This window comes from Anas platyrhynchos, chromosome 7 (genome assembly GCF_047663525.1).
Source record: "Anas platyrhynchos isolate ZD024472 breed Pekin duck chromosome 7, IASCAAS_PekinDuck_T2T, whole genome shotgun sequence".
Classification (NCBI taxonomy): Eukaryota; Metazoa; Chordata; class Aves; order Anseriformes; family Anatidae; genus Anas; species Anas platyrhynchos.
Window position 1 is genome coordinate 37,914,258 of NC_092593.1, and position 27,533 is coordinate 37,941,790.

General features: G+C 39.4%; 1 protein-coding gene across 8 annotated transcripts in view; it reads left to right on the top strand.

Moving 5' to 3' along the window:
* The window catches only part of SLC39A10 (solute carrier family 39 member 10), a 191,241-nt gene that overhangs the window by 115,873 nt on the left and 47,835 nt on the right, over positions 1-27,533 (top strand). Inside the window, exon 1 of one of the 8 annotated variants that reach the window (XM_072040594.1) lies at positions 17,726-17,902. The exons of the other annotated variants lie outside the window; for them this stretch is intronic. The gene's annotated coding sequence lies outside the window, so the exon portion shown is untranslated. Of the gene's footprint in view, positions 1-17,725; positions 17,903-27,533 lie in introns of those variants that run through there. 8 annotated transcript variants of the gene reach the window in all.

The following is a 27,533-nucleotide window of genomic DNA, read 5'->3' on the forward strand; positions in this document are numbered from 1 at the left end:
TGGGAACACCTCTACTGATAAAGCCATCAAATTACAGGAAAAAATACAGATGTAGAACATAAGTCTTGTACCGCCAAGAGCAATTAATACTATTCAAACAATGGCTAAACCATCTGGATAACAAAACAAAGTTCACCATAGCCAAGAAAAAAACAATGCAGCAAACTATTTTAACTAAGTAGTGCTGTTCAGGCAGCCTTGTCTTGCCTCCTACCTAGGTAGCTGAAACGTAGTCTGGGATTTTGCCTGCTGCCAAAAGGCATGGGTATTGTGGGGGATCCCTCAAGGAAGAAGATGTGCTGCTGTACTAGCAGACCTGTGATGATAGTAGGGGTCAGCTACAGGATAGCTGCTTATGTAGGGGGAGTCTGAGGAGCAAGCAGAAACTCGGGTACTTTCCAAAAAAACAGGTTGTTCCCTTCTCTCACCTCTAGCTCTCTGCATACCATCATGAGGAGACAGGGTCATGGGTAGAAAGAAGTCAACAAAGAGCAGTTTCCACCCGAGAAATGTGGCTGTGTAGGTAACAAGTATATAAGCCCTTGTGATCAGTCCAACCACAGAAACATTGACAGGGAGAGACTTCTGGAAATCATTCTGTCATCAACACTGCGTCCAATTAGCTTTGTCTAGCCAAGTCCTTAAAATCTCTCACATGGAGATTTTCCATCTTCTGGATAACATGTTCTGGTGCTGTACAACTACTCTCCTTGTGAAGCTTTTCCTAGTATCCAGTCTTAATCTCCTGATCTGCAATTTGTGAACACTATTCTCATATTACCTGCCACTATTGGGATGGGAAGCCATATTCTTAACGTGGAAGACAAAGAATGAACTTGTAGGGGTACACTGTGGATCACTAGGAAGTAAGAACGAGGGTGAATAACATGCAACATCAAATTAAACACTAGTCATGTGTATAATGTACATATATCTGGGAATCCCACCACTCTCCATCTGGATTCTAGAGTTAAACCAGGTTCCTGTGAGAAAGTAAATTCCACAGATCAACCACAGTTAATGTGGTTTGCCAGCAGCAAAAGGGGGACAGCAACTGAAGAGACAGCTTTCTTTTTACAGTTGTCATTTTAAAGCTGTATAGAAGTGAAAGCTGAAGTGACTGCCCGGCAGTCACTTTGGTGAGTTGTAGCGGAGAAGCTCTGGAAGGATGGACAATCATCAGAAAATACTGTAACAGAGATGGTAGGTAGGTAAGGACAACACACTGCAAGATGCTTTGAAGTTCACAGTTAAAATATTGGCTAGTGTTAGAATGGGTCAAATTACTTAACATGTGACTAATTTTAAGTACTGGCACTTACTTGCATATTGCTGAGGTTATGATAAGATTTAGAAAATAAAAATCTGTACGACCCATTTTGCTGTTCTTCCTTTGCTACCTTGTGAAGCTAGGAAAAGGGCTGTGATTAGAAGGTATAATTTGTTTCTCACAATCAAATAGCTTATCTATTCCTGCAGATCCTTCCTTGACTTTCATTTGATTCCTCTTCAAAATACTTTCTTTCTGCCTTAAAACTTAAAATCTTGTTCATCCTCTTCTTTGAGGAGAAAAAAGATTCTTCTCTGTCCATTAAAGGACAATCTTTGAGAGTTTAGGGGAAACTGTCAGGCTTTTCCTGATTTCAGTGTCTGCCCTGGTCCAATGTTAACTTCACTAGCAGTGTCTATCTTTGCCCCTTGAGTTAGGGCTATGCTTTCTAGTCTATAAAAATAAATAAATAAATAAATAAAAATCCCTATGAATAGCCCCGGTCAGTGCTCAGAACTAGGATTAACCCGGACATAACAATCAAACGTAAACCTACACTACTGTCAGATACTAAGGTCTTGGGGAAGGAGTGAGGGGAGTCTATCTGGTATCTGTGAGCTTCTATCAGAAGTTTATAACTTGGCCAAACACGGAATGGAGTTGTGAAAACTTGTGGTAAAATGCTGGAATTCATAGTTTTATGCAAAAAAAATAAATAAAAGCCTAATAATAATAATAAACAACTTCTATGAACTAAGCATGGAATATTTCCACCCAAATGGTTGAAAGCTTGCAGAATTATAAGCAGTTGTAAATACATCTTGTGAGAAGTGATTAGCAAGCTTATTACTAGGTAGTATTACAAGCTTTGGCAGTAACCAATTTAGATTATGACTTATCTATTGTGTTTGTGTATTTACTTGTTATAAAACTGGTTAAGTGAAAAAGGCAAAGGAGAATTGATTCTTGGGGGGTTTAAATCTTACTTTCTGAAGTGCAGGATGCTTTTTGAAGAGTGGTACATATTGGAAATGATTATGAAAACATCTGTTTCTCTAAATCCACACCAGATATGATTAATCTCAGAATAGTAATAACAAGTGTCTGAAGTGTTAACCTTGAATTTCTCAGTGTTGAAAGGCAAGAAGGGTTCTTGCCTTTTGGTTCATCATCCATGATAAAAAGTATGCAAGTCAAACTAGACCTTCACTGACAATTGCATAACTTCATAGAGTTGCTGCTGATGGAAAATAAACAATTATCCTCCCATACACATACTTCCCCCCTACCTTTTTTTTTTTTTTTTTGGGGGGGGGGGTGAGGGGGAGGGTCTGGTTCTAATCAAGTACAGGGAAAAAAGAAAGTCTTTAGAACACTTTAGACAGCATCTATAGAGTGACACCATAAAGATGTCAAAACTCTTACACTAGCAAAGGAAGCTATTAATCTACCAGGATACAGAATTCATCGAGTATATCACCTGAATGTAACAGTGAAAGAAAATAAGATGGAATACCAGGTACTCTGAAATGTGGTGTTGATACTGATCTGGTGTTTTTGGAAATGTCCATGTCAAATGGTGCAGTGGTAGAGGAAATAGTGAATGATTAAGTTTTATATCCTCTTCATGTCGCAAAAGTGATAGCACAGAGGCAAGACCAGGAACACAACTGGAAGTAATGTACAGGCTGCATTTTTCTGCCTAGGTAAATCAAGAAACAAGTGGGTGGTAAAGGATGTTTTTTTTCCTGATGAACTCTGCAAACATAATCTTACTGGTTCACATAACTACCCTGCACATAGTAATAGGTTTAAGAAGAACTGTGTGCTTTGTGTACATCTCAAGCCTGCAGTTATGATTTCCAGTCCTGTAAGAACATGGACTTTTTGCATAGACTTTTTGTAAACTCTTGATTATACAGGCTAAGATTTATTGTTTAGGAATTAAACTTTCAGCTGTAGAAGTGAAAACAGGATGTAAACTAGCACACATTTGAAGCACAAAATGTGCTTACAGTAAGGATCCCCTGTAGCACTATACACAGCTTTAGGCTAGAGAGAATCTTGATAAATGGAGCAGTAAGTTTCTCCTTCTCTTGCCAGTTTCTCTGTAGGGGGGGGAATCTTTGAGCGGTTATATGCGATATCAGATGTAGTGGGTAAGAAAGGAGACGAGGAAGAGATGTTTATTGCAAGGTCTAAGTGTTCTTTTAGCTAAGTTTGCTAATTTCTAGCAGTATGCCATCTCTTTGTACTGTATTCAAATATTTATTAGTGTTACAACTGAGCCACAGATGTTCAGTTTGAAATTGGTATAAGGAAATTTTGGGCTGGAGTCAAAAAGCTTTCAGTTCACAGGTTTTAAGATAAGGAATAGTGGGGAATGAAGACAAAATTAGGCCAGCACTAAAGAGAGTATGAAAATCCCAGCATGCAAGCAATGCTCCAGGAATTACATGCAGAGCAGGAAATTACCTTTGAGCAGGGGGAGCTCAAAGAGCTTTAGTGAATTAATGAAAATGCATGTCGGAGAAGAATTTGGCCTCCTTGGCCTAGAGGTGGCTTGTGCCTGCCTACCTAGTGGTAATCTAGTGACATGAAGTTGCAGAAGATGTCGTAATGGTTATAAGACAGTGGGTTTTGCTTTTGGGGGGAGGAGATTATACTGTAAGGGTGGTCAAACACTGGATGGACCAACTTACCCTGAGAAGTTGTGGAGTCTTCATCTGTGGACATACTCAAAGCCAAGCTGGATATGGCCCTGGACAACCTGCTCTAGCTGACCCTGTTTGAGCAGGGGGACTGGACTAGGTGACCTCACAAGGTCAGCTCAACCTCAGCTATCCTCCAGTTCTGCAGTACTGTAGAAACATGTCTCTCTGGCACTTTCCAAAATCAGATAAAGGGAAGTAAAGCATGTACCCTGAAGAACAATTTGCAGAAATGACAACCGGAGTTAGATAGGACTGTATGTGTTATTTTCTCTTAGATTTAGAGCTGCATAGACTATGAAGCTTTTCTGTAACTGCTTGAGTCTTAGCTATACACGTACACTTAACAAGATTTTTGCTCTGCTGTAGCCTTGGAGTACTAAATCATCATTTTAAGGTCTGGTGACTGTATGATTGAAGCAGTATAAAAATGAAGCACTGCTCACTTGAAGAAATTGTATGTATGCATAAATCCTTGAAGAGTAACCTCCTAGCTACATTGTGTGTTTGCTGTGGTGTTTGGCTGAATCTAAGACAAGATTTGAGGTCTTTAAATGGAAGTGAAGTGTGCAAGGGACTGGGTAGTGAAAATCCAACATGATTAGTTGGGAAGAGAAGGGTAAAAGCTTGAGTTCACAGCCTTGGAGAACTTTCATGAATACTTATCTTATGCACATACAAATCTTTTTGATTTCACTGGAGTACCTATGTAAAGCTAAATAAGTCTGCATGTGCACAAGTAAAATGCCTTCTGCTGATCCTGCAGGGACTCTGACTGCCTCTGTGAAGCATAACTCCTTGCAAGCCTCTATTACTGAGTTTAATCCTGTGTGTGTGTGTGCCTGCATTGTTACGTGACAGTGTTGCTTCCCTGTAAGCATTCCAAAGCATTAACCTGTTCTTGCAAATACGTTATTATTGACTGAATAGTAAGCAAATAGACATGTGGAAAAGCAAGCTGCAGATCTACTGGTTGACAGATCTAATAATCAGGAATTTTCAGTCATACTGCGATAAATATTGTGTGACTTCAGTGACAATACATTGATTTTATGCTGGTGCAAAGCCTAACTGTAGTGTATTTTATCAACATCACGAGCCATTGCTAACCATACATCTTGCTAGAGTTGCACTGAGAAAGGTGAACAAACTTTAGTAATTGGGCCTTTACTTGAAATGTGAAGTATATGACTTAACAGGTTGCTGGAACAAATTATATAAGAAAATGAAACTGAATTGTGTTTCTTCAAAATATTAACTGAGACTAACAAATGTTGAATGAAGAAATATTCCTGGATTCCATTGTCAGCAGCAGTTTAAAATGCATCCATCGCTAATTGTATGTGACAACCATACAAACAAGTAACCTCAGTTGGAACAGAGCTAGAAGATGGGTTATTGATTATGCTGACAGAAACATAACATTGGTTTTTCAATTGAATTCTGAGAATTTTGATTCTCCATGGTATTGCCATGCTAGTGTCAAAGTAAGGGTAGTTATTACATAAAAGTTGCAGAGCACTTCCCGTCCTCTAGATGTTAAAGAAGTGTTGTGTTAGCTTAAAACTCCAGGATGAACAATGAATGAACTTGTCTACCTTTTTGATTCCAAAGGACTTGAAGTAAGGAGAAAAACACAACAAAAGCCAAAGGCTAGCATGGCATATTTTGTCATTTGGCAGTAGACATGACTGATAGCTGTGACCATGCTTTCAGTCTTTTTGTCCATATTCCCAGCTGCCTGCGCTAATCATTAATTAAACCAAACATGCAGGCTGTATTTAGGACATCAATAGGGATAATTGAACCCTGAACAGAGATACTTAATTGTACCTTCATTCCTAAAACAAGTCTGTCCACTGGAAATGACACTGCTAACCAGGCTTTCCTTTTCTGTTTTCCCCCTTTTTTCTTTATCTGTTGTATATAAGCATGGGTTTTTTTGTTCATTTAATTAAAGTAGTGATACTTTATGAAAAGTATGGTTTGAAATGTAAAAATAATTTTAAAGAACCAAATTTACAAACTTAAATAGTACTGGATTGGAAGGGTTGTTCAGGTTTTATGTGCTTCTTTGTTGTTGTAGTAAATATTGAAATATCTCATAATGCTTTGTTTGGCTTTTAAGTTTAACAAATAATGTTTTACTGACAAAACTTAAAACTTAAAATATATTCAATAGCTTACAAAAGCATAATGCTGCTGTATTAGAACTGCTTGTAACTGTATAATAAAGTGGGAAAGTCAAAGGTGCTAGTTCTTAAATTAACTACCTGAGCCATGTGATCTAGAAAAGCTTCCAAAGAATGAGAAGTATGTTTAATCTGTTAATGACCTGTTTGATCTCTCGTTACCAAAGCAGCATAATCTATGTAGATATATGAAGAGTTTATCTCTCAAATCCACTTAGCTTCATTCTCAATAACCTGGAAAAATTCTCCCTTACACTTTTAAAGCAAAATTTTAAGGCTGAGATTTTCAGAGCTCAGGTGCCCAATACCTACTAAATTCTAGTGGAAACAAATCAGGTTTTCATAAGAGGTTCAGCCCAATGTGATATTTTCCAAACAGCTTTGCATTTTCAACTTTACTGTGGCTGTAAGTTAAAACAGACCTCCTCAACTTATCTGTGTTGTATTTTCTGGCCACTCTGATCCTGATTTCCCTGTTCTTTCCCCCCTGCTATTCTGACAGTGATGGGATCACATCCCTCGTTATTCTAGGATTTTGTGTGGTGTTTTTGTGTGGCCTGTAATTGGCTGTGCACTTTCAGTAGATTTCTATGTATATATAGTTAGCATCGACTCTTTTGGTAGCACTGTGATTCAAAGTATTTATCTTTTTTCTTTTACTAGTTTCTCCCAAATTAGTTCATCTTCATAATTCATTATCAAATTGCATTGTGCAAAGCTAGTTAAAAAGCCAGTCACTATTTCTTTAGATTATTTTTTGAAAACAGATTCATTGCTTGTTGCTTTGGAGTTTTTTTCTTATTTTTTAATGATCCTCCTAATCTGTTTTTAAATGCAGAAGATGCTGGCACATATGATAACCTTTAACTGTTAGTAAAGGTACTTGTGTTCTTATTTTACTTTCCTTTCAGATCAACATCACTGGAAGCTTGTAGCTTTGCCACTTATGATCAAAAGAATGTAAAAACTTTCTAAATTATTTCCTGATGTTATCAGAGCTCAGGTCTGAAATTTGATATACTGCCATCATAATTGTGAGGTTTTTTCATCTGGGGAAATTAAAGGTTCCATGCCCCACTGACCCTCTCTGCCCAAACTTTTTCGAATTCATATGCCAATATAGGCCAGTGTGTATCTGAACAATGACTTGTTTTCAAATGATGATAAAAGACTGGAAGTTCCTATTCTTTCCCATCTACACAAGCAGTCTCATTTTAGTCCCTCATACATCCTCCTTGCAAGAACTTTTTGAGACATTTGTCATGGAGGTTTTGATGTCTGCATTCTGGAGAAAGTTCGCTCACTGTGGAAAAATTGATAACCGCACACTCTTTCACAAGAAACTAGCAAGAGATCCCTTAAAAGAGCACACTTCTGGTGGAAATAAGGTGATAAGGCAGTAGTTTTTTCACATAGGTCTTTGTGAATAGTAACAACAGCTGCAGGTAGAACAGTATCCAACATTAGGACATGGCCATGGACAGAGATGGCTTCCTTTTACAACAGATCCTTCAGTGTCCCAGAAAATGTTGAAAGGGATGGTGGTAACAACTGTTTTCCTACCTTCTTGACCGCACGAGGAAAAACCTGCATTTAACTCCTTTCCTGCTCTCAGTGACCTCATCTGCAAAGTGACAAGCAAACAGGAAGGAAGGGATGAGAATTGTCCTCAATATCCCCACATCCTTCATCAGTAATGCCTTGGTGCACTGTGACCACTGCCCTACCTTGTGTCTATTCTCAGTTGACAGGATGATTGCCATTTGCAGTAAAGTTCAGTAAACAGTAATGTATGCAGAGAATGTGATATTCTGTAGCTTTGCCCCCCTCATGGATGTCTTCCTACATGGTGCCCAGTTCTGTGAAGGGAGCTTGCCTTCAGCCCATCATTTGGGGCAGCTGCGTTGAATAGCAAAGTTCCCTGTTTCAAAAGAAAACAAATGAATACGTGTGCCTGTTTGTGTGGAGTTATCACTTGCTTGTTTGTGGTCTCACACCAATTTTTGTTTGATACCTAAAGCTCTCAGTAAAGAGATCCTCAACTGCAGAGCGCTGATCCATAGCTAAGATTAAGGTGCCTCAAAGTTGAAGAGTTGCTCAGATTTTGTTTGGGCCCATCTCGAATAAGTCCATGCTAATAGCAGTTTTCTGCCTTTCTTCTGCTACCACTCCCCCAAAGCATTTACAATACTCGTTTACCTTGAGGCTTGGGAGGGAAGCAGTCTTTCCAGCCAAACTGCTATGTTCGCCTTTAATCTGTTGTTGGGAGGAGTCAGAGTTAAAACTTTTACTTTTTCCCTTGACTGATGACTGCCTGGTTTCTCTTCATTCTTTGTTTCTTGCTTATAGTCCTGAACATGTGCTTTTGGATCCACTGAGCACCAAAGGTACATCGTGGGCTCTGAGGCCCATGCAGCAATGACTGTTTCTTTCCGTTTTAGGAGCTAAAGACAACAGCAAAGCCTATATCAGGAGCCCAGCTGTTGGATTAATCTGCTTTTATGAAAATGTTTCTAGTCTTTTTGTAGCAGAGAAAGTCTAAAAAAGTAGAATTTGATCACTGGATTAGGAAGCTTGATAGGTTCTTTCTTTTCTCAAAACTTCCTTTCCCAAAAGCACAGGAGAGCTTTGGAAACTGCAGAAGTAACCCCTCCACACTTGCTAGAGGTCAGTCCTATCTGCAGCACAGCTATCACTTGTGCTGTTTCTATCTTCTTTCTTTTTTGGATATGCTGGATTGAGTGGAATTGATGGCAAAAACTCCTGCACTCCAAAGGAGCTAGCTCTTCCACTACTTCCAAAACTGCCTCAGTGAGCACGCCACTTTTTGCTCCAGCCAACTCTTAGTAGCATGACAGGCAGGACCTTGCTATTGACAGGTACTCAGGCTTAATATAAGAAAGGAAATACCTCATTTAAAAAAAAATATATATATATAGTAATGAAGTTGGGGAAGCAGCTGAAAGAAACAAACAAACAAACAAAAAGTTTCTAAGCAAAGGGGAAAAAAGGTCTTGTCAATTAGAAGATATTTTCAATTTTACCAGCAATTGCTTCTCTCTTTCTGATCATTGACCAGAGTATCTATAGCAAAAATCTATTGCCCATGCCATCTTCTCCATCCCCCATGCCCAGTCACACCCAAAAGCAGTAAGTAGCAGCTATTAATTCCAGTCCTACACAGCTATGTTTGCCCAGTTATGCTGCCTGCAGTTCTGGTACTGGCCCTGGGATCTTTGCACTGAGTTCCAGTTCATAATGAAGATGTCTTCAGATCACTACCCGTCCTCTGCTTAAACAAGTGTGGTGTTGTTTTTATTTTTGTTTGTTTGTTTTTGTTTTTCCAGTTTTAGGATCATTGATTGCTTCATCCCAAATCTGCCTTTGGAAATGTTATCAAGAGCATATTCATTCAGAAAAGGAAAAAAGCACCATGTATTGCAGCTAAATCTATTGATCTCTGTAAACTTAGAGTGAACACAGGTAATTTGTAGTGATTGCTTTTTCATTTGGTTAAAGAGCCTGCTTACAGATATGTAATGCTTAAATATATGTATGTGTGTATGTGTCAGTTCTCAGTATGGAAGAGTGCCTAGCAAGTTCTACACTATACAAGCATTTTAACTAGGCTTCAAAAAATATACTTTCCCTTCAGCTGTGGGCCCAGTGTAACCATGTTATGATCTCCTGGCATGAAACCACGTCTCTTATGGTTTAATTATCCTGTGAATGACTAACACTTCACCAGAAACTCTATTTAAGTGCAGAAGAATGGATGACCTTCAAACAAATTATTCTTCGTTATCTGAGAAGCTGGCTGGAAACAGCCGGACGCATTGCTGAGGTGGGCATTGTAGCACACTACACTGTGCTAGCACAGGCTTCCCCTTGGGCAAGCCCCATCAGTGTTATTGCAGCAAAGTATCTCTACATCGTTCTTTGTGAGAACAGAGGACTTCATAACTTGGTTACAAACCAGGTTACTTGCTGTGTTGGGGGGTGGGGGGGCAGTGCTCAGCAGCCTTTCAGAGTGGTTCTCCAGATGGTAGTTTTCGTGCCAAAAGGGAGGCTAAGCTCAGCTCCCAGGTGTCTGTTGACCTTCAGACTCACCAGGAAGTGGGAAATGCTGGATGCCCTACCAGTTCTGAGTACGACAGAAAGATGTGTCCTTGGTTGCCAAACGTTCGTTACCTTGCATTATCCTTAGCTACAAAGATTAAAAATTATCTTTAGCTGCTCATTGGTAGAATAGGCACATGGTTGTGGTGCTGCAAAGGTGCCCATTAGCTTCTTACTGGTAAAAGTAGTGCTAGGGGAATCCCAAACAGGAAACAACCATTTCCGTGTTCAGGTGAGCTGCTCTCTTGCTCACAAAAGTGTAAATATGCTGTTATCATGATCTCTTGATGCTAACTTTCTGCGTGGGAGTGAACTAGGCTTTGCAGTACTGCAGGGAAATACATGTCTGGTCTGGAAAGGCTGGTAAAAGGTGTCAGCAGTAGCTGCTACACAATTCAGAAACCCTATTTCCTCAAAACCATCAATAACTTTGCATGCTAGCAGCTCTCTCTATTTTTTTTGTTTGTTTTTGAAAAAATAAAAAGCACATTTACCACTGACTATTGAAGAGTTCAAACCAGAGAGCTGCTGGATGAGAGGAAGTGAATCTGGCGTCCTCTTCTTGCAGTTCTGCCGAAGCCCCACGTTTCAGTGTGGTTCTGTTGCACTGCTGGATGTCACGATTCTGTGTTGGCACCACTGTATGCAATGAATTACTCTGTTCCCTTCTTCAATGCTAACTGGCCAAACAGCTAATTAGCAGCAATACTGCTGAGCAAAGCAGTTCCATGTATAGTCTCTGCAGAGGTGACTTTGTCCTCAGAAAATAGTCCAGATTTTAAATGCACTAGGTAGGTGACTTAAGGCAACTGTTTTCCTAACTTAGTTCCTTCAATTAGGTGATAAATTTGGGCCACTGTCGGTCACCTCAACAGGAGGCTGTTCTAACAGCGTGGGACCTTACTGAACACCAGTAGCCTTAGTGGAAAAAAAACAGGGAACAGTTACAATTCTGGGATCCTTCAACACTGGGCTTCCTGGTTACGAAACACAGAGGTATTGCGAAAGGTGTACTTGATAATAAGCATATTAACTATCAAATGCATGCCCTGCAGCATGATGTTCTTTCCAATAAAACAGGCGGTAACAAAACCAGATTGTGCTGGATAGGGAACATTCAACAGACCAAACTGGATTTTGGCAGGGAGAACAACACAAACAGTAACGTGCCCCCTCTTGCTTTAAAAAAATAAATAAATAAAAAATGGGGGGGGAGGAGCCAGAAAAAAATACATTAAAAATTTAATGACCATATACATCAGAACTTTGATCTTTATTCCAAGAAGAGGCACCCCAAGTCATTAATTGATATCTCAAAAGCAGGCGCGGGCATTGGTTTAATAATGACATAGACTTAGCTTAATAATGCTGTCTCCTGCTGGTTTTTGCTTAGTCTATACCTACCCACTTAGTCTACAGGATCCAAGAGTCTGTCTGATGCTTGCTGATAAGCAAAGACCCTTATAGTTTTTAAATGCATTCTACGATACAGATGGTGATCCTCCATCTGTTGAGAAGGGATGTTCCATAGTGGTAGGGGCAGTATGGTTAAATTAGAGTGAACGTTTTTCAGCCCAGTTTGAAACTGACTGTCTTTATTAAGTAACGCCTGTCAAACTTGTGTTGCAGAGTTCCTATCAAGTATGAAATCAAAGAAAAAAAAAATAGTAAATGTGAGGCCATTGTTTTTAGATGCATGCTTATTGTTCTAAAAATAAGCTTGGAAGTACTTGTATGCACTCTGTGAAAGTCATATCTAAACACTGAGACCAACTGAAAGAAGCTGCAGAATACGCAGCAAAATAAATCCAAATACTTAGCAGGCAACAGAGTTGTGTGCTCATACACAACTCATATCACAGGTGAGGAGGGGGAAAGTGGGAACAAGGGTTCCTTGCAAAAATTTGCTTGAACTCAAGGGAGAGAAAAGCTGCTTGTGCACCAGCTGGGATTTCACAGCTTTCTGGTAAAAAGCATAGGAAGGCAGAATGGAGGGATGGAGAGAAGAGAAGAGAAGTTTGTGGCCTTCTGAACAATGCAGATCATGGCTGGCACAGTGAGACAAATCAGTTGTGCAGCAGTGCACTAGAAATGTGCAATGCAGTGTATGTGCAGTCCATCTTGTATGTGGTCTAACAGATTTCCAGCATGCAGATGAGTTGCATGTGCATGGTACAGCCACCAGGCTTAATGCAGCCTGCGCTTGAGAGGCACGGTCACAGAGGGCATGGCTGAGCCAGACTGAAGCAAGTACCCAACCTGGCTCTAGTACCTCTAGCCAGAAGTGTTAGCGAAGGACAAAAAGGGAATTAATGTAAAATGACACATACTTTGCTTTAAAGAAAGATCAAAAGGGAAGAGGGAACTCTCTGGTTTTAGAAATATTAGTTGTCACCAGCTAAGCCATTGCTCTAGCAAGTATAGAGCTCATGGGAATTAATGGAAAAATAAATAGGCAAGTGTTACTGTTTCAAAGATCATGACCCTGTTCAAGTTAATGAAAGCTGAATGGCTCAGACTGCATCTGAAGAGTGAAAGTTTAAATGCCTTTATAGCTATATCTGAGATCTCATCCCAGATCACATAGTTACATGATTAACCAACAACTTCTGGCAACCTAAAACAGTAACTTGCATAAAAAACACCTAGGCCATTCAATAGGTTTGTTTCCATGCACACGAGTATGTTGCATTTTCTGTAATCAAATATGCTATGAGGTTTTTTGTTGTTTACTTTTAAAGTGCTTTTTGCTGTGTGTCATTCTCCCCCTCCTCCTTCCCCCCTTTCGTCGTAGGGTATCTCCTACTGATTTTTACAAGATACATGCTGTGTTACTGAAGATCTGTTCCTTTTGACTGGAAAATTAAAAAAATGGCATGTGTCTTCCCTCTGCTTAGTTATGGGATGCATCTTGAGGAATGAATTGCAGGTCTCTTTCAACCCTCACTTATCCTTACTTCCTAAGCAATTCTGAAATGATTATACCAAAGTTTGCTTTCAAGTAAAGAAGCTAATGGAGAGCTCTCTTCTCTGAGTTGGGGGGGGGGGGATTCTTTTTTCCTTTTGGTTATGCATTCCGCCTCAAGCTCTAAATGCTCCAAATTTGTACAGAGAGAGAGGAAAAAAAAAAGTGGAAGGTGACTTAGCACAGCAACTGTCTGCATGACAAAAAGGACAGGAAAGATTCAATGGAAGGAAACTGAGGTATTGAAAAGAGTGGGATTACAGAAAAAGTTAAGTACTGTGTGTTTTAAGAATTCAGCCCTTAAATAACAGTTCTGTTTTAGATGGAAAGGATTCCTTTGATAGTGGCCATTTTTTTTCTTCCTTAACCTTTTGAAATATATTACATATCATATCTATTTTGTATGTATTTCAAAAAAAAAAAAAAAAGTGTTCAAGTGAGATCTAGAGTATAAAACCAGGCTGCTGGTACTGTTTATTACGTTAACCACAACTCAGGATTTTCTTTGGTACAGTCTGTTACATAGCAATGTTCTCCCTAATCACTTTGGCCATTTTAGTAGCATCATGAACAGACTACGCATTCGTTTTTATTTCACTTGCATTCACATCTCTTCTGTTTCTTTCTTATCAGCAAATATCTACTCATTGGTCCTGTCTTGTTTTACATTTATCTGCATTAAAATGTATGTCACTCATTACTCCAGAGGTTGTACATAAATTAGTCACCTGCATCTCGCAGTTTTATTCTGTCTGGTTATTGCATCACCTAGAAATAAAATTATTTTCTTTTATAGCAGTTATCTGAATTTCTATGCCTTAACTATTTCTTTGTTCAACCAGCCAATTTGTGTAAGTACCCGGTGTGGGTGGCCCACAAGTTTGACACAATAATTGCAATGAGAATGTTCTTTTCTTTCTAAACTCGAGGGACCTAGAAATTGGAAAACACTGAAAGTTTTCGACTGTGTTCTAAGAAGAGATTTGAATGTGGTTTTGAGAGAGAACTCATAAGTTTGCAAGCCAGAGCTGTATCAGTCTACCCTGAGGTAAAAGTCCAAGAAGGTAGCTCGTATTTAAATGTGACTTTCTAATGAGCTCTTTGTTAACGTTTTTTGTCCTACACATCTGCCTGAAAGAAAATCTTTGAGCAGTCCTGCTAAGTGCTCAGTAGTTGTATTACACTGTAATCATAACAATTTTTTATTTTGGAGTACTAAAATATTCTGTATGTAGGCGTATTTACATTAGGTTTTATATAATTTTAAAATCTTACTGTATATAACGTAATCTCTCATAATAACTTCAGATGTTCACAGCAAAACATTAAGTAATAACGAGAATGCATTAGTGCAAAAATGAAAGGTAAATCTGTTATCTAAATTAGGTCTTGATAATTAATACTGATCTGTAATCTTTGCCTAAGAGGTAAATACTAAGTCTTCCCAAAACAGTTGCATCAGATTTATAGCATTTCATCTAACTGGGGAACCAAATGCTGCTATCACGTGGTCATATGATTACATGGCTCTAAAGCCCACTGATGCTTCTGGAAAGACTTGGATAAGCAAGGCTCTTGGAGGCAGTACTGAGACCTTCCTGAATGGAGGAGCATCCTTTCCTACACGCCTATTTCCTCTCTGGCAGAATCTGTCCCCTCTTTTCACCCACAGCTGCTGTTCCTCCAGGCCTGCCCAAGGGATGCATCGCTTTCCATCAGCTGCAGCTACCTCTCAGGTGTAGAGGTGGGGGGTGTTGTTTCTTCCTGGTGCAAGGAAAGTACTTCTCCATCAGCTGGTAATGGCTCTGGGAATAATCACGTTTGATGGTGACATTTAAAACTAGATTAAGAGAATCTGAAATCAGACTTCTTAAAATGTAGAATAAATAGCCTGGGTTTAGTTCCCAACCATGCCAATTTTCAGGTGAATGTATAACTCTGTGCCAGTTGAACAATTAAATATTTAGCCCTTAAATATGGTTTCATACTGTGGAAAGTTTAATTTGTCTCAGTTACCTGTACAAATAATTCTAATCTACAGATCAGTTGCCTCTGGTTTGAATAGCGTGCGTGTTTAAAACAGCAAAACAGCGTGTGTCTAAACTTAGCTTGCAATGTTGGAGCAACTTATTAAAACAGACAGTTGACATACACTGGGTATGTTAGATATGTACAGATGATAACTGAAGTTTATCATACTAATTCTGAGTAGTTTAATGTGCATTTTTTTTTTTCAGCACAAACACAAGTACCATGTCTGAACAAATTACCTGTAATTACTTCCTGTCAAAACTGATGTAAAAACAACAGGAAACAAGTTAACCCTCTTAATTCTCTGATTACTGGATGTGCTATTGTCTGGTGCAAGGGGAAAAAAAAAAATACATAATTTACTACTACCACAACTTTATTTCTGTAGTGCCACATCACTTCATAGTTGCGTCAACATGTTCTCTGCAAGCTTTGGTGTCTTTTGTTTGTAAATCATCCCAAGGGAATCCACAGAGCTGCTACTGGCAGTCAGTGACAGGCAGGAATTTTATATAGCTTTCATGACAAACCTTTTCCCAAGAATGGCCTCCCTTGTGGTCAATTCCTGGTAGCAATCTTGTGATAAACATCCTCCATGTGTTTTGGACCTCCTTGTCCATATAAAATGTTACACAGTAGTCTTCTGTGGCACTGCTGTGGAAGGGAATACTTTACATAGACCAGAGATTTTACACTAGCATCTTTTCTTCCCCTACGAAGACAGAGTCCAGTCATCTCCAGCATACCAGTAAGTATAATAGGGTACTGACTGTTATCCTGGCTGAGCAAACAGTATGCTACAAGACAGTGAAATGGTGAAATATCATCAACTTCTACAGAATTGTTATGAAAGCTGCAGTTGCAGGGCAAGAGTTCGTCTGTTGTGATCTCCCTAGCCTTCAGTCTGTAGGTGTAAACCCGAGGGCAGAATTTGGTTGCTTTATTAATCCAGGAGTCGCAGGAAGTCAGCTTTTCCTGTCCCACAGACTGTTTATGAAACTTCAGGGGGATCAAAGAAGCACTGCTTTAGCTTGTGCACAGAACCAATAAGCCTGGAAATTTAGGATAATATTTCTAGATTAAAATTTGCTGTGGGCATAAAATACTCCTCCAGGAAACTGGTTTGATAGTGGGAGCCACGATATCAGATGCAATGACATTTTGAACCGTCTCTTTTGTTACTTCAGAAGCATTGTGAGTTTTGCAGCTTCTTCACTTGTGAGGGTTGGGTGTTAAAGCTCTAACCATGGTGGAGAGGGTATGAGAGCCTGTCGCATGCTGACTGCACTTGGCAGCTTGATAAATAGCTGGCAGCTGAGCTAGCAGCCTTGTATCCTTTGCTTTGTAAAATGGGCAGTATGATCAGGTTTTTTTTTGTTTTGTTTTTTTTTTTAAGTAGAAACATGTCAAAGTAGTGAATGATATAGGTGAATCAGTGAGGCGTGTTAAGCTCTAATGAAGGAGAGAAGTGTATTGTTAGTGTAATCATCACCAGTCTCTAATGACACATCAGAAGTATTTTCACACCATTCATGTATAGAGTGTCAATGGCATTAGCTCAGAAAAACACAACAAGAAACAAACTACATCATTTCCTCTTGAACTATTCTTCCCTAGAGTTGTTTACTGCTTGCCTGGTTAATGTCTAAATGTGAAAATGGGAGAGCAGAAGATAATTCAGCTGTCCCAATGGGATCACCATATGCCTGCACTTAAATAGGGTTATAGTAAACTTGTACTCCTATCAAGCAGTGAATGTTACGTAGTGTTTGTGTTTTTTTAAATTATGAAAGGTGTTATATAATTGAAAGTGTAACTCACTAGTGATGGATCAGCGAAGATAGCTAAGCAAGGGTTAGGGGTGCCACCTCAAGTTAGACATGTAAACAAGGGGCGGAAAAATCAGGGCATCCCCCAGAAACAATTCTTGGAGGGAAACAGTTAGGGGTGCAGAAGGACTTGTCGTTAAACCCACTGTCACAGACTGCTGCGGTGTTGGATTTTACATTAAAATCTCATCCTGGATAAACTGCAAGTAAACTTGAGTTATGTGACTATATCGACTAGGACTGGCAGGTTACATATGCACGTAAAATTCAGGCTGCATGATAAGCTATGGGGGGGGGAGGGAAGAAATCTCAGCCTGGGTCTTGAATTGCTTGAAAAGAAAGAGTATTTTGCATCACAGCAGTTTAAAACTTTGTTTAGGGTTTAACCAAGTACTGGAGCACTATTAGCATAATCTGTTTACTGTCTGGGCAGGTGATGATTGCTCCCAGATAGGCCTAAAGGGAATTACCAGTTTGAAAGCATGAAGGGGCGCTCAGTGGCAAGGAGAGAGGAATTCTGAAGTTACCTGGGACTGAATGAATATTAAGAAATCCTTCTCAGTAGGGTGGAGTGAGGAAGAAATCTTGAATCTTAATAACTCCCCAAGTAGGGTGTTGGTAGTACAAAAAGGAAGGATTCCCAAAGCTATGCTCTCTGTATCCCTCAGGATATAAGCTATGCAAAAGGACTGAATACCTGAACATCTGTGCTGAGAATCTAACAGCATGTTGGCTGAATAGAGAGGAAATAGAAGAAACTTCTGGTCTTGCGATAAGTAGATTTTGTACGACTCCCTCTAATCTGTCTTCTGTCTATAAGTGTTTTGTGTGTGATTCAGTTATCTGTTTCAGATTTTTGTATAAAAAAATTCTATTTATTCTTAATTTACCAGGATTTGAATGACTTCAAGACACCTAACTAATGTTGAAGTATTCCATCCTTTATAGGTATGATGAATTTTAAACTGGGATGGTGGACCATTCTCATAGTGTGCCTTCCCCTCCAATATCTCTCTAAGCTATCCAAAGGATAACCAAGCCCACCTCCACCGAGGTGCCTGGGCTACTTGCTGTAGAAATGACAGCTCAGAGCTGTGTGTAAAAGAAACACCTCTGGATTGGCAGCATTAGCCAGGAAGCTCTTTGGTATGCATTAAGAAAGTGGGGCCTGTGCAGCTAGTAACACTTAATGTTTTCTATCACTGCATCTTAGCAGCTGTAGTCTGTCAGCTGCTAAGAACCATATTCCACAACGTATAGGAACGTGGACTTAAGGAGGTTTTAGGGAGTGGATACATAGTTAGGTACTGAAACATTCACCATGTACATTTTTTGGGAATCTAGTCCTAGATGATACAGAGGCTTTCGAAAGTGTCATCTTGCTTAGATTGTACCCATTTAAATCCTTTTACACATTTACTTCTATGTGATGAATATTCATGTGCCCAACCAAAACCGGTAACTCATACTTGTAGCAATTTTGCCTACAACATCAAAGGTTGGACTAATCAACAATAGTCTCTTTCAGCGTTATGTCTTCTGGCAATTTTCAGGTAATTTCAGGAGATTCAGAAACGAAGTCATAAGCAGAGGGGGCAGGGGGTTGTTTTGTTTTTACCTTTTTTTCCTGGACTGCAGCTGAAGCTACATAAATTCAAATTCTAAGCAGAATTGATCTTAATAAACTGTAAAGAGTGTCTCACCCGTTAAAATGTCTCCTTATGGTTTCAAGTGCTTCTTAGTCTGTATCAAACTTGTTCTTCTAAGGTCACTGTACTTGTTCAGCCAACAAAACTTTCCCATTACTTTTTCTGTCTCATTCTCGGTTCTCTTTTTCTTTTCATCTCATATTTGCATTTTTAAAGTCCACTCCTGTTCATCCTATTTAAACCCTCGCCAGAATGGTGGGTATTCCAGAATATCCACTTCCTACATGATTTCTTATTTGGCTCCACAGACTTTTTTCTTTCAGTATTTCTGATTATCATCTTCATTCCCCTACTCCCCCCAACCCTCCTCCCCAGTCATCTTGTCTATTCTCTTGATTATTCTCTCCAACTCTCCCTATTAAGCTTCCATTTAGACACTATTATGTCATTCCAGGTGCAGCTGTGTTAAAGTAGTACTGTCCATTGAATTATTTTAAAGTAATAGGAATGAACTGTACTTCTTTCTCCTAAAAGAAAATTAGGCTTTATTGGCAAAGAGACAGGGTGGAACTGGCTGTGAGAATTTCTATGTCATGTTTCCAGTTGTGCGTCTATGCTGGTATGTAGCTTACTGGGATTTTCTGGTGCTTTTGATTTTAACCTGCGAGCCCAGTTATTACTGTGCTTGCCTTAATTCTTGCTAGAGTACTCTAATTACTTATATTCATTTGCAATTCTTGTTCTTCAGACCTCTAGAAATGATAATGTTAATTCAGTACGTCTAACTTTAAAGCACTAGGTGCTATTTTAGGTTCTTAAAAGAAATCTACAAAAACTCGAAGATAGTAAATTCTTTTTGAATAGGTAAATGTACTAAATGGCTTCTGGGTTTTTCTTCTCCTTTCTCATCACTATTTTTAAGTCACTTTTACTGCCTCTGCATACTGCTGCATCAGAAATGAGAATAAATGAGAATGTACTGTTCGTTTTAAATTTCATCAAACATTTATGAAACAGTTCATATTTATTGAAATGTCAAAATAATATTCACTATCTAAAACAAGATCAGCTACATACCATTGGAAGAGAACTCTAGAAAATATTTGCCCTATATATTCGTGTTAATTAAGGCTCAAATTTCCCCTTAAATTAGGGGGAAAAAAATCATTTCTGAGGGTTTATGCAGGTTCAAGGGCCTGTCTGCCCAAAGCTGACTTTAAGAGGAAGGAATCACTGTCTTCATCTTGTCTGGGGTGCTGTATGGAAACTGTCATAGTTCAGGGTCATTGTTTGCCAGTAAAGGATATCTGAGAGAACGATATTGCGAGGGCACTTTTGCTGCGTCACATGATAAATGTGATGTGTAGGGAGCATCAGACTTCCTGCATATAAGCTGCAGTAGGATGCCTGCTCAACAAATGACATGGATTTCCACAGGAGAGGTTATCATGGGCAAAAGACCTTGTGCTAGTGCATTTCTGCAATAACTGCACAAGAAGGAGCTTTGGGGTCATTCACCAAGAATGGGACCGATTATACCAAAGCTGTGTGATCTCTTAAACAGGGCTCTATCTAGGAGCAGGAGACCCTCCTGGAAATCATCCTGATCCTCTCAAGACCTACCATGGGATCTCCATGTACATAATGCATGAATATTGAAGATGCTAGAAAGTTTGATCCTTGCTGAGGTGATTATATACTGCTAAAGCAACTTCTTTTTTTTTTTTTTTTTCTAGAGATGTAATGGTGAGAGAACTTTAGGAACACTAATTTTGATCTGGACAGGGCACAAATAGTGGGAAGAGGAACATGTGAATGAAAAATGCTGAAACTGCTTTTTGAGAGCTTTAGGGACGCTATTGTACAGCAGGACAACTGTCAAAGCTGAAGAGAAAAGGATCTTGCATAATTCGTGTCACTTGCAAAACTGGTTAAATGTGTGAAATGAGTTATTGTGCTTGATATTCTCAGATGCTTTCCTTCTGGCATTCTTCCAACCAAGTAATACTTTCTGAATTTTCCCTGAAATACTGCTTCAACATACCTGCCATCCACCTTTCCAAAGGGGGTGTGGGGGGGAGGGTGTCAAGAGAACAAAGCTTTTTGACACTGCCAATTCCTTCAGGCACCTGACTCAAGTGCCACTTGTCTGTTCCAGGCTAGCTTCCATTTTACTTCTCTTCAGGTCAAACCTCTTATTTTCTTCTATTAAAGTAGTGAACATATAATCATGTGCTTTTTCACCCCTTTAATTTTGTCTGAAACTGATTCTGACCCTTTGGTTTTAATTACCCTGAGACAATCCTGAACTACATTTAAAAACTTTGTGGAGCAAGTCCATTCTGTACATCTTAATTACAATTTTCAAATTGAGGATTCCTGCCATTCAGTCTTCAGGTATATTTGAACTGCATACAGAATTTTGTAGTTAACCTTCTGGAAAGTCCTTCTATGGAGCAGTATCTCCGGTTAATAAGAACCCAGTTCAGAAGTGAAGGAGCTAGTAGACCACTACCGCTTCCTTTTTGTCAGGAAAGAAGTGAGAGCAAGGCAGCAGATCTGGTGAAGAGCATTATTTATTAACTGTGCGTTTCTTCTATTTTGTTTTTCAAATGTGTACCCATTGTTATAACCAAAATGGACTCACAAGAGCAGAGCAGCAGAATTTCAGACTTCAGGGCTTTTTATGAGTTTGTCTTGTGTTGGCCAAGATTTATTATTACCTGAATTCCACCTGGATAAAGGATGCTTACCACCTCCTCAGCAATTTGTTCACTGTGATTTTTATGGGCATGCAATCCTGTAGACTTCTCCAATTTCTTATCATTGGTAGCTAGCTCTGGAGGAAAATAACAAGAGACAGGGACTAATACGAGTTAAATTAGCCCACTTTCACACCCCACCTTCAGTAAATCTGTACCTGAGTAAAAGTTGTTGGTAACTAGAAGGAAGAACAGAAGCTCAGAAAAACAGAACTTGTAGCTCAAGTGAGGCAGGTTTGTACTGACTTCCTAGATAGAGCATTCTCACAGAGAATACCTTCCTCTAAGTCCAATTCCTTTCCTGCTGCAGGAGTATGTTGACTTAATGTGACTCAGTTCATATCTCTTCACCATAATTATTGGCTTAACTTTAGACGTTCCCCCCTCATACAAAAGAATAAAGCACTCTAGCTTTGCATTGACAGGATGTCAGTCCTCTACAGTGAAGCACTACACCTGTACCTGCAAGAAGAAACCTCAGGGAGACGGTGGAATTAAGCTAGTTTGAAAATGCAACATCTGGCATCTTCCCTCTAACAGAGAAGGAGAGATCACTGCTGGAATCACGGGACACTGAAACCGAAATAAAGCAATTATTAATCTAGTGTACATTTATATATTTTGGGATATGCTGAAGGCAGTGTTCTTCCACTGCTTCTAAAGTAATTATAAATACTTGAAGGGTTTTTGGAAGTTTTTTTAACATTGCCATTTTAAATTTGCAAAGCCTGTTAGCATGTAGCCTAAAGTTGAATGTTTTAATAAATGTTCAGAGTAAGTAAATAGAAGAAAATGCTATCATAAACTTTAGTCACGGTGCAACAGCTGAAAGGGATCCTAAACCAGCCAGTAACTGCCACCATGGAAATCCTGCTCTGGGAAAAGCATGGTAGTTTATGCTTGTCCATACAGCTCTAAGTACATAACTACATGTATTTTCAGCTTTAGACCAGGTAACATTGCAATAAATGATAGCCTCTCCATTTATTATCACTTAAAACAGTTGTTAAAACCCCAACCTTCTAATGTGAAAACTAATCATATGAGAAGTGTCAATCAAAGGACACAGTCTATTAGCCAGCTGCATACCTGATTACACATCTTCTAATGCCTTGGCTAGAAAGCTATTCTCCTAGAAAGCCGTCCTCAGGGCACAGCTAGTTTTCTGTTCCTTCTGTGCAGCCTTAATCAGTTCAGAGATGGACATTCACCAGATTACAATATTTTATTTACTTAATTATATTTGCCCCATTCTTTTCCTGCAAGGCCATTTACTCTGATTCCATCTTTGCATTGTGCGTCTTTAGATAGGGGGCTATTTACACATTAGTGAAACAGAATCCATTTTGACTGTGAGTGATTAGAGTGCACATCTGATCCCTGGAAAGGACTTGTGCTAGTTTATGAACTAACATTAATAAGGCATTCACGTAAGTCTTCGGATGTTGCTGGAGCTGTGGTGGCTTAGATATGGAAAAGCTGTTTGTCCAGACTAGTAGCTTTTCCTGTCGGAATCAGAACTATTACAAACTGCTCTGTAGTTGTTAAATATAGAATTGCAATGGTTAGACACAGGTTTTTTTCACCCAAATTCAAGGAGGGTGGGGTCAGGCTTTGTTTATTATTTAACCTGATATATGGATGGACTGAAGCAAAGTGGCATTGGGCTTTGGTTGTTCCCAGTGTCAGCAAAGTCCCTGGGTATGATCATCTAGCTGGTTTGGTCTTCTGTAAATGGTTATGATTTCACTTTTCATGTTGTACAACATGATTTAAAATACACCTTAAAGATTCCCATAAAGACTTGCAAAGGTCAGACTAAATAGGTGTAGTCGGTCAAATGTGAGACAGCTTCAAGTATTTTGCAGCACTGCAGCATTACGTCTGCCGTCACATCTCAGGAAGTCCATTAAACCAGCATTGGTGGCTTCTGGCAGGTGTGCTGAACTGCTGCCTCAAACAAGAAAATCAAATAGGTGAAAACCTGAAGTTATCTGGTTCCTAATCTTAAAAAATTAGGAGGCGAATGGACAAAAAAGTGGCTAAACAATGTTGTATTTAGTATTGCAGTGGTGAATGGATATAGTGCTGCCATCTTTTTCAGCACTCCCTTATGAAACCTCCAAGAGCACATTGCTGGTTCAGGCCTTGTGTTTCAGCTCAACAAACATTGAGTTTCTAACTAGTGTTATGTCTTGTAAAAGGAAGTGCCTTTTGGTGTAATAGGCGTCATTCTGATTTCAGGACTAGAGCACTGGAACTGAAATTACATGCATTGCAAATGCAACTTGATGTAAATGAATGTGATGTCAGTCAGCAGCTCTAACTGTAGACCTCCCCTGCTTCCCCCCATAAATGTAGAACCAAGATATTTTGGTGGATTTCAAATTTACCAAATTCCTAATGCAGAAATGAAGAAATAAGAAAATTCTCTAAACTTCTGAAAGAAAAAAAAAAATGCTTTGGGACATAAGGCAGTCTGTCTCTGCATCTCTATTCGGTTCTGTTGAGGTTTAACAAGCAGGCTGCTCAGCCTCTCACTCATCCTCCCTCAGTGGGATGGGGGAGGGAATGTGGGGGGAAAAAAAGCGAAACTCAAGGGTTGAGATAAAGGCAGTTTAATAGGGAAGAGAAAAATAAAAGCATACACAACACAAATGAGGCACGCTGCGGTTACTAACCACCCACTGGCTGATGCCCAGCCTGGCCCCAGCCAGCTCCCCCATTTTTATTGCTGAGCCTGGTGCCACGCACTGGGGAATATCCCTGTGGTCTGTTTGGCTCCACCATCCTGGCGTCTTGTCAGCCTCCACACTGGCAGGGCAGTATGAGAAGCCAAAAAGTCCTTGACTTAGTATGAGCACTGCTCAGTACCTAAAACATTAGTGTGTTACCATAATTTTCCTCCTAAATCCAAAACACAGCACTATTACCAGCTGCTGTGAAGAAAATTATCTCTATCCCAGATGAAACCAGGACTGGTTCATATTATTTATTCTCTTTTATGTATTGATTTACATATAGTAGTAGCTTGTTTGTTTTATTTTGATCTTTCTGGGGAAGGGGCCTGTGCTTACTATACTTGCAGAGGGTAGGGTAGTTATGCAACCCCACTTGGTTGGGCTCTCAGCTCCTGCAGCTGTGAACAGAAGCAGCTCCATTCACCTGGCACCTTGCTGGTTCCAGTTAGACTTTTTCCCTGCAGCTGATCTACAGGAGCGGGCCCTAAAACAGCAAGGAAAAACTTTCCACAAAGTGGTCAAACAAGAGCTCACTATGATACGTAGCTCTCTAATAAAATCCTCTATGCACAGAAATGAAGGCAAAACAAAGAGGCAATCTATTTTTAAGGCAGATTGTACATGGTTTCTATAGTACCCACACTGCATACTTCTCTGCAACAATTTCTGACAGTTAAAAGCAATAAAAAACCTTGTTGCTTACAACGAAATAAAATCAGTCCAAAGAAACTAAAAGCTAAAACAATTTTCTTGAAGGTGTGAGATAGAAGAGAACTTTTCTTCATGTACAAAGATCACCATGGGATAGAAAGTAAGCCATGTCAGTTACTGATAGCTGTCCACTACTTCTTAATTATAGACTTTTTTATTTTATATATTTTTCGCTTCCATTTTATTTAAAACAAACAAACAAAAAAACACTATTGAAACAGTGGAATTTGAGAACCAAAATGAACTTGGAAATTTAATCCAGATCTTAGGGAAGTGAGCATATTTTAGTAGATTTTTAGATCAGCCATTTGTTTCCTGCTTTTTGCATGAAACCTTGTGAAGTCTGGGAGCAGAGCATACAGATACCTCTCAGCATATTGGAGAGGCCTAAATGTTAGTTTCAAATCAAAGGAGAACCAACATCATCTTGATTCTTACTGAATTCAGTGTGTATGAAGCATTTTTTTTTGGGGGGGGGAGAGATTTATTATATGGTTATGGTGTCACATGCCTGACAGAAATCAAGATTTATTTATTTTTTTTTAGTGTGTATGCACTGTACCTAAGGAAATGACATGGCTTTCGAAATGCCTGGCTATTTGTATCTAGGAGTATCCAGAAGTGGCAGAATCTGGAAAAGATGGAAGTGCTTGCTAGTGTCATGGCAGTGTCCATACACTCACACGCACACCAGCTTTGTGTCTCACTGAGCTCTACCTTCCCTAACAGATACCCTTTGCCAGATTTGGTGTATGGTCACCACCACAATTTTTGGTAATGATTGTGGCATGTGAAGGATGTGATTCAGCAAGACCCTAAGGCGTGTGAGTGACTCGCTCTTAGCATATTTGCATTCCCATTGATTTGAATGGGCTGCTAAGCATCTGAGTTGAGGTAAACACTTGTCTGGGTAAGCCTAGGAATATGTCTTAAACTCTTGAATTGGAGCCTGATAAAGGGTAAGTACCGTTTCCTTTATAAACTTGTTTCATCATCATTTTCAGGGAACAGTGAAACCAGCCTTCCGTTAGTTTCCATAGGTGACTACAGGAAATTACTGCTTTAGGGTAATAGAAAGCATTTTTTTTTTTTTTTATCACATTGCCTTGGAACTTTACCAACTACAAGCACAATGTGGGGCGGAGGGAGGAAAGTCTCACATCCCATTGTCTGAACAGGACTTACTGTTCCCCGTTCAACATCGCTGTATGTTTTTCTAGCAGCGTACAGATTCATCAGATAGAAAGCTGCTTTCTGCCAAAGATGATGCACATGTTTTTGAGTGCATGGGTAGTGAAGAAACTGTCATTCACATATCACTTGCCTGGTTTTTAAGCACTTCAGTAATCATTTCTACCTTGTAGTTCGTGGATGCTTTGCAGTACTGAAGGCTAAATTGTATTAAAATCTTAGCCTAAAACATTTCAACAAAATAGTCAACAAAATAGTCTTCCTATAGGCATCTCAAAATGATGTATAAAAACGTTAATGCATTTTTTTTAAAGGCATAAGACCAACGTTGAAGTAAGTTGTCTAAAAAATCTCTAGCAGTCAGCTTTTTTGTGGGAGGTTGCTGATGTCTGGTTTTGCTCCTCCTAGGACGCTACAAAGTGAAATGACAGGAAAACATTTATTGCCTCCATTCTGAAGTTATTTTAACAACTCACTGTCTTCCGAAAACAGAACAGAGTTTCAAGACCATACAAATATTATTGCTAAGCTTTAAATGCCCTGAAAACAAAGACAGGCTAAAGCAAACAAAGCGCACTGAGGAGAAGCTATTTTTATTAGGATGTTAACTTCAGCAGCACTGTGACAGTGTGTGTCACTGTGTAAGCATCAAATAGGAAAACATTCTCAGGCTGCCTCTTCCTGTGTGATATTGAAGGAAAACGGTTTAAAACTTAACTCTCAGAAGATTGTTCCTCGCAGGTACAAAATGTGTGTATTCCACAACCTCTATAACCCCAAGGCAGTTTGCTCGAGGTGCTATGTAACAGGAGTCACTGGTTAGTAAGTAACTTCAGGGGCCTGCATGGAGAAGAGCAGCTAGTGGAGACAGCAAGCTTCATTTTACCTTTGAGCCCTTATCAGTGACAAGTTTTTCTTAGCAGTTACTCTATTCTTATATTCTTATTGTTATTCAGTTACATTTCCATCTTGGCACAAGCTGTTACAGAGACAAACCATCATCACTGGTTTAAACGTTTTAAAAGCTGTTTCTTGACCTTCTCAAGAAATGCAAGTGACAATTTGGTAATGTCCTAATACCAGCATGACTTTTCTGCAGCTGCATTTGTCATGGCAGTAAGAAGAATTGAAGAAAGAGCCAAAGGGGGAAATCTGCCTTAGCACGCCTCACAGGTATTTGGATCTGCATCCTTACAAGGCAGTGGGCAGTCGCAAATGTGATTGTCTCTGTCTTGCATACATCTCTGTTGACCAGGTTATGTTAGCAGGAAGAGTGACTCTCTTTTGTCCTCAGGAGATCATTGACTTTTGAGACGAATGCGGTTCTTGTGCTGTTTTGCAGTGCAGCACAAGTGGTAATTA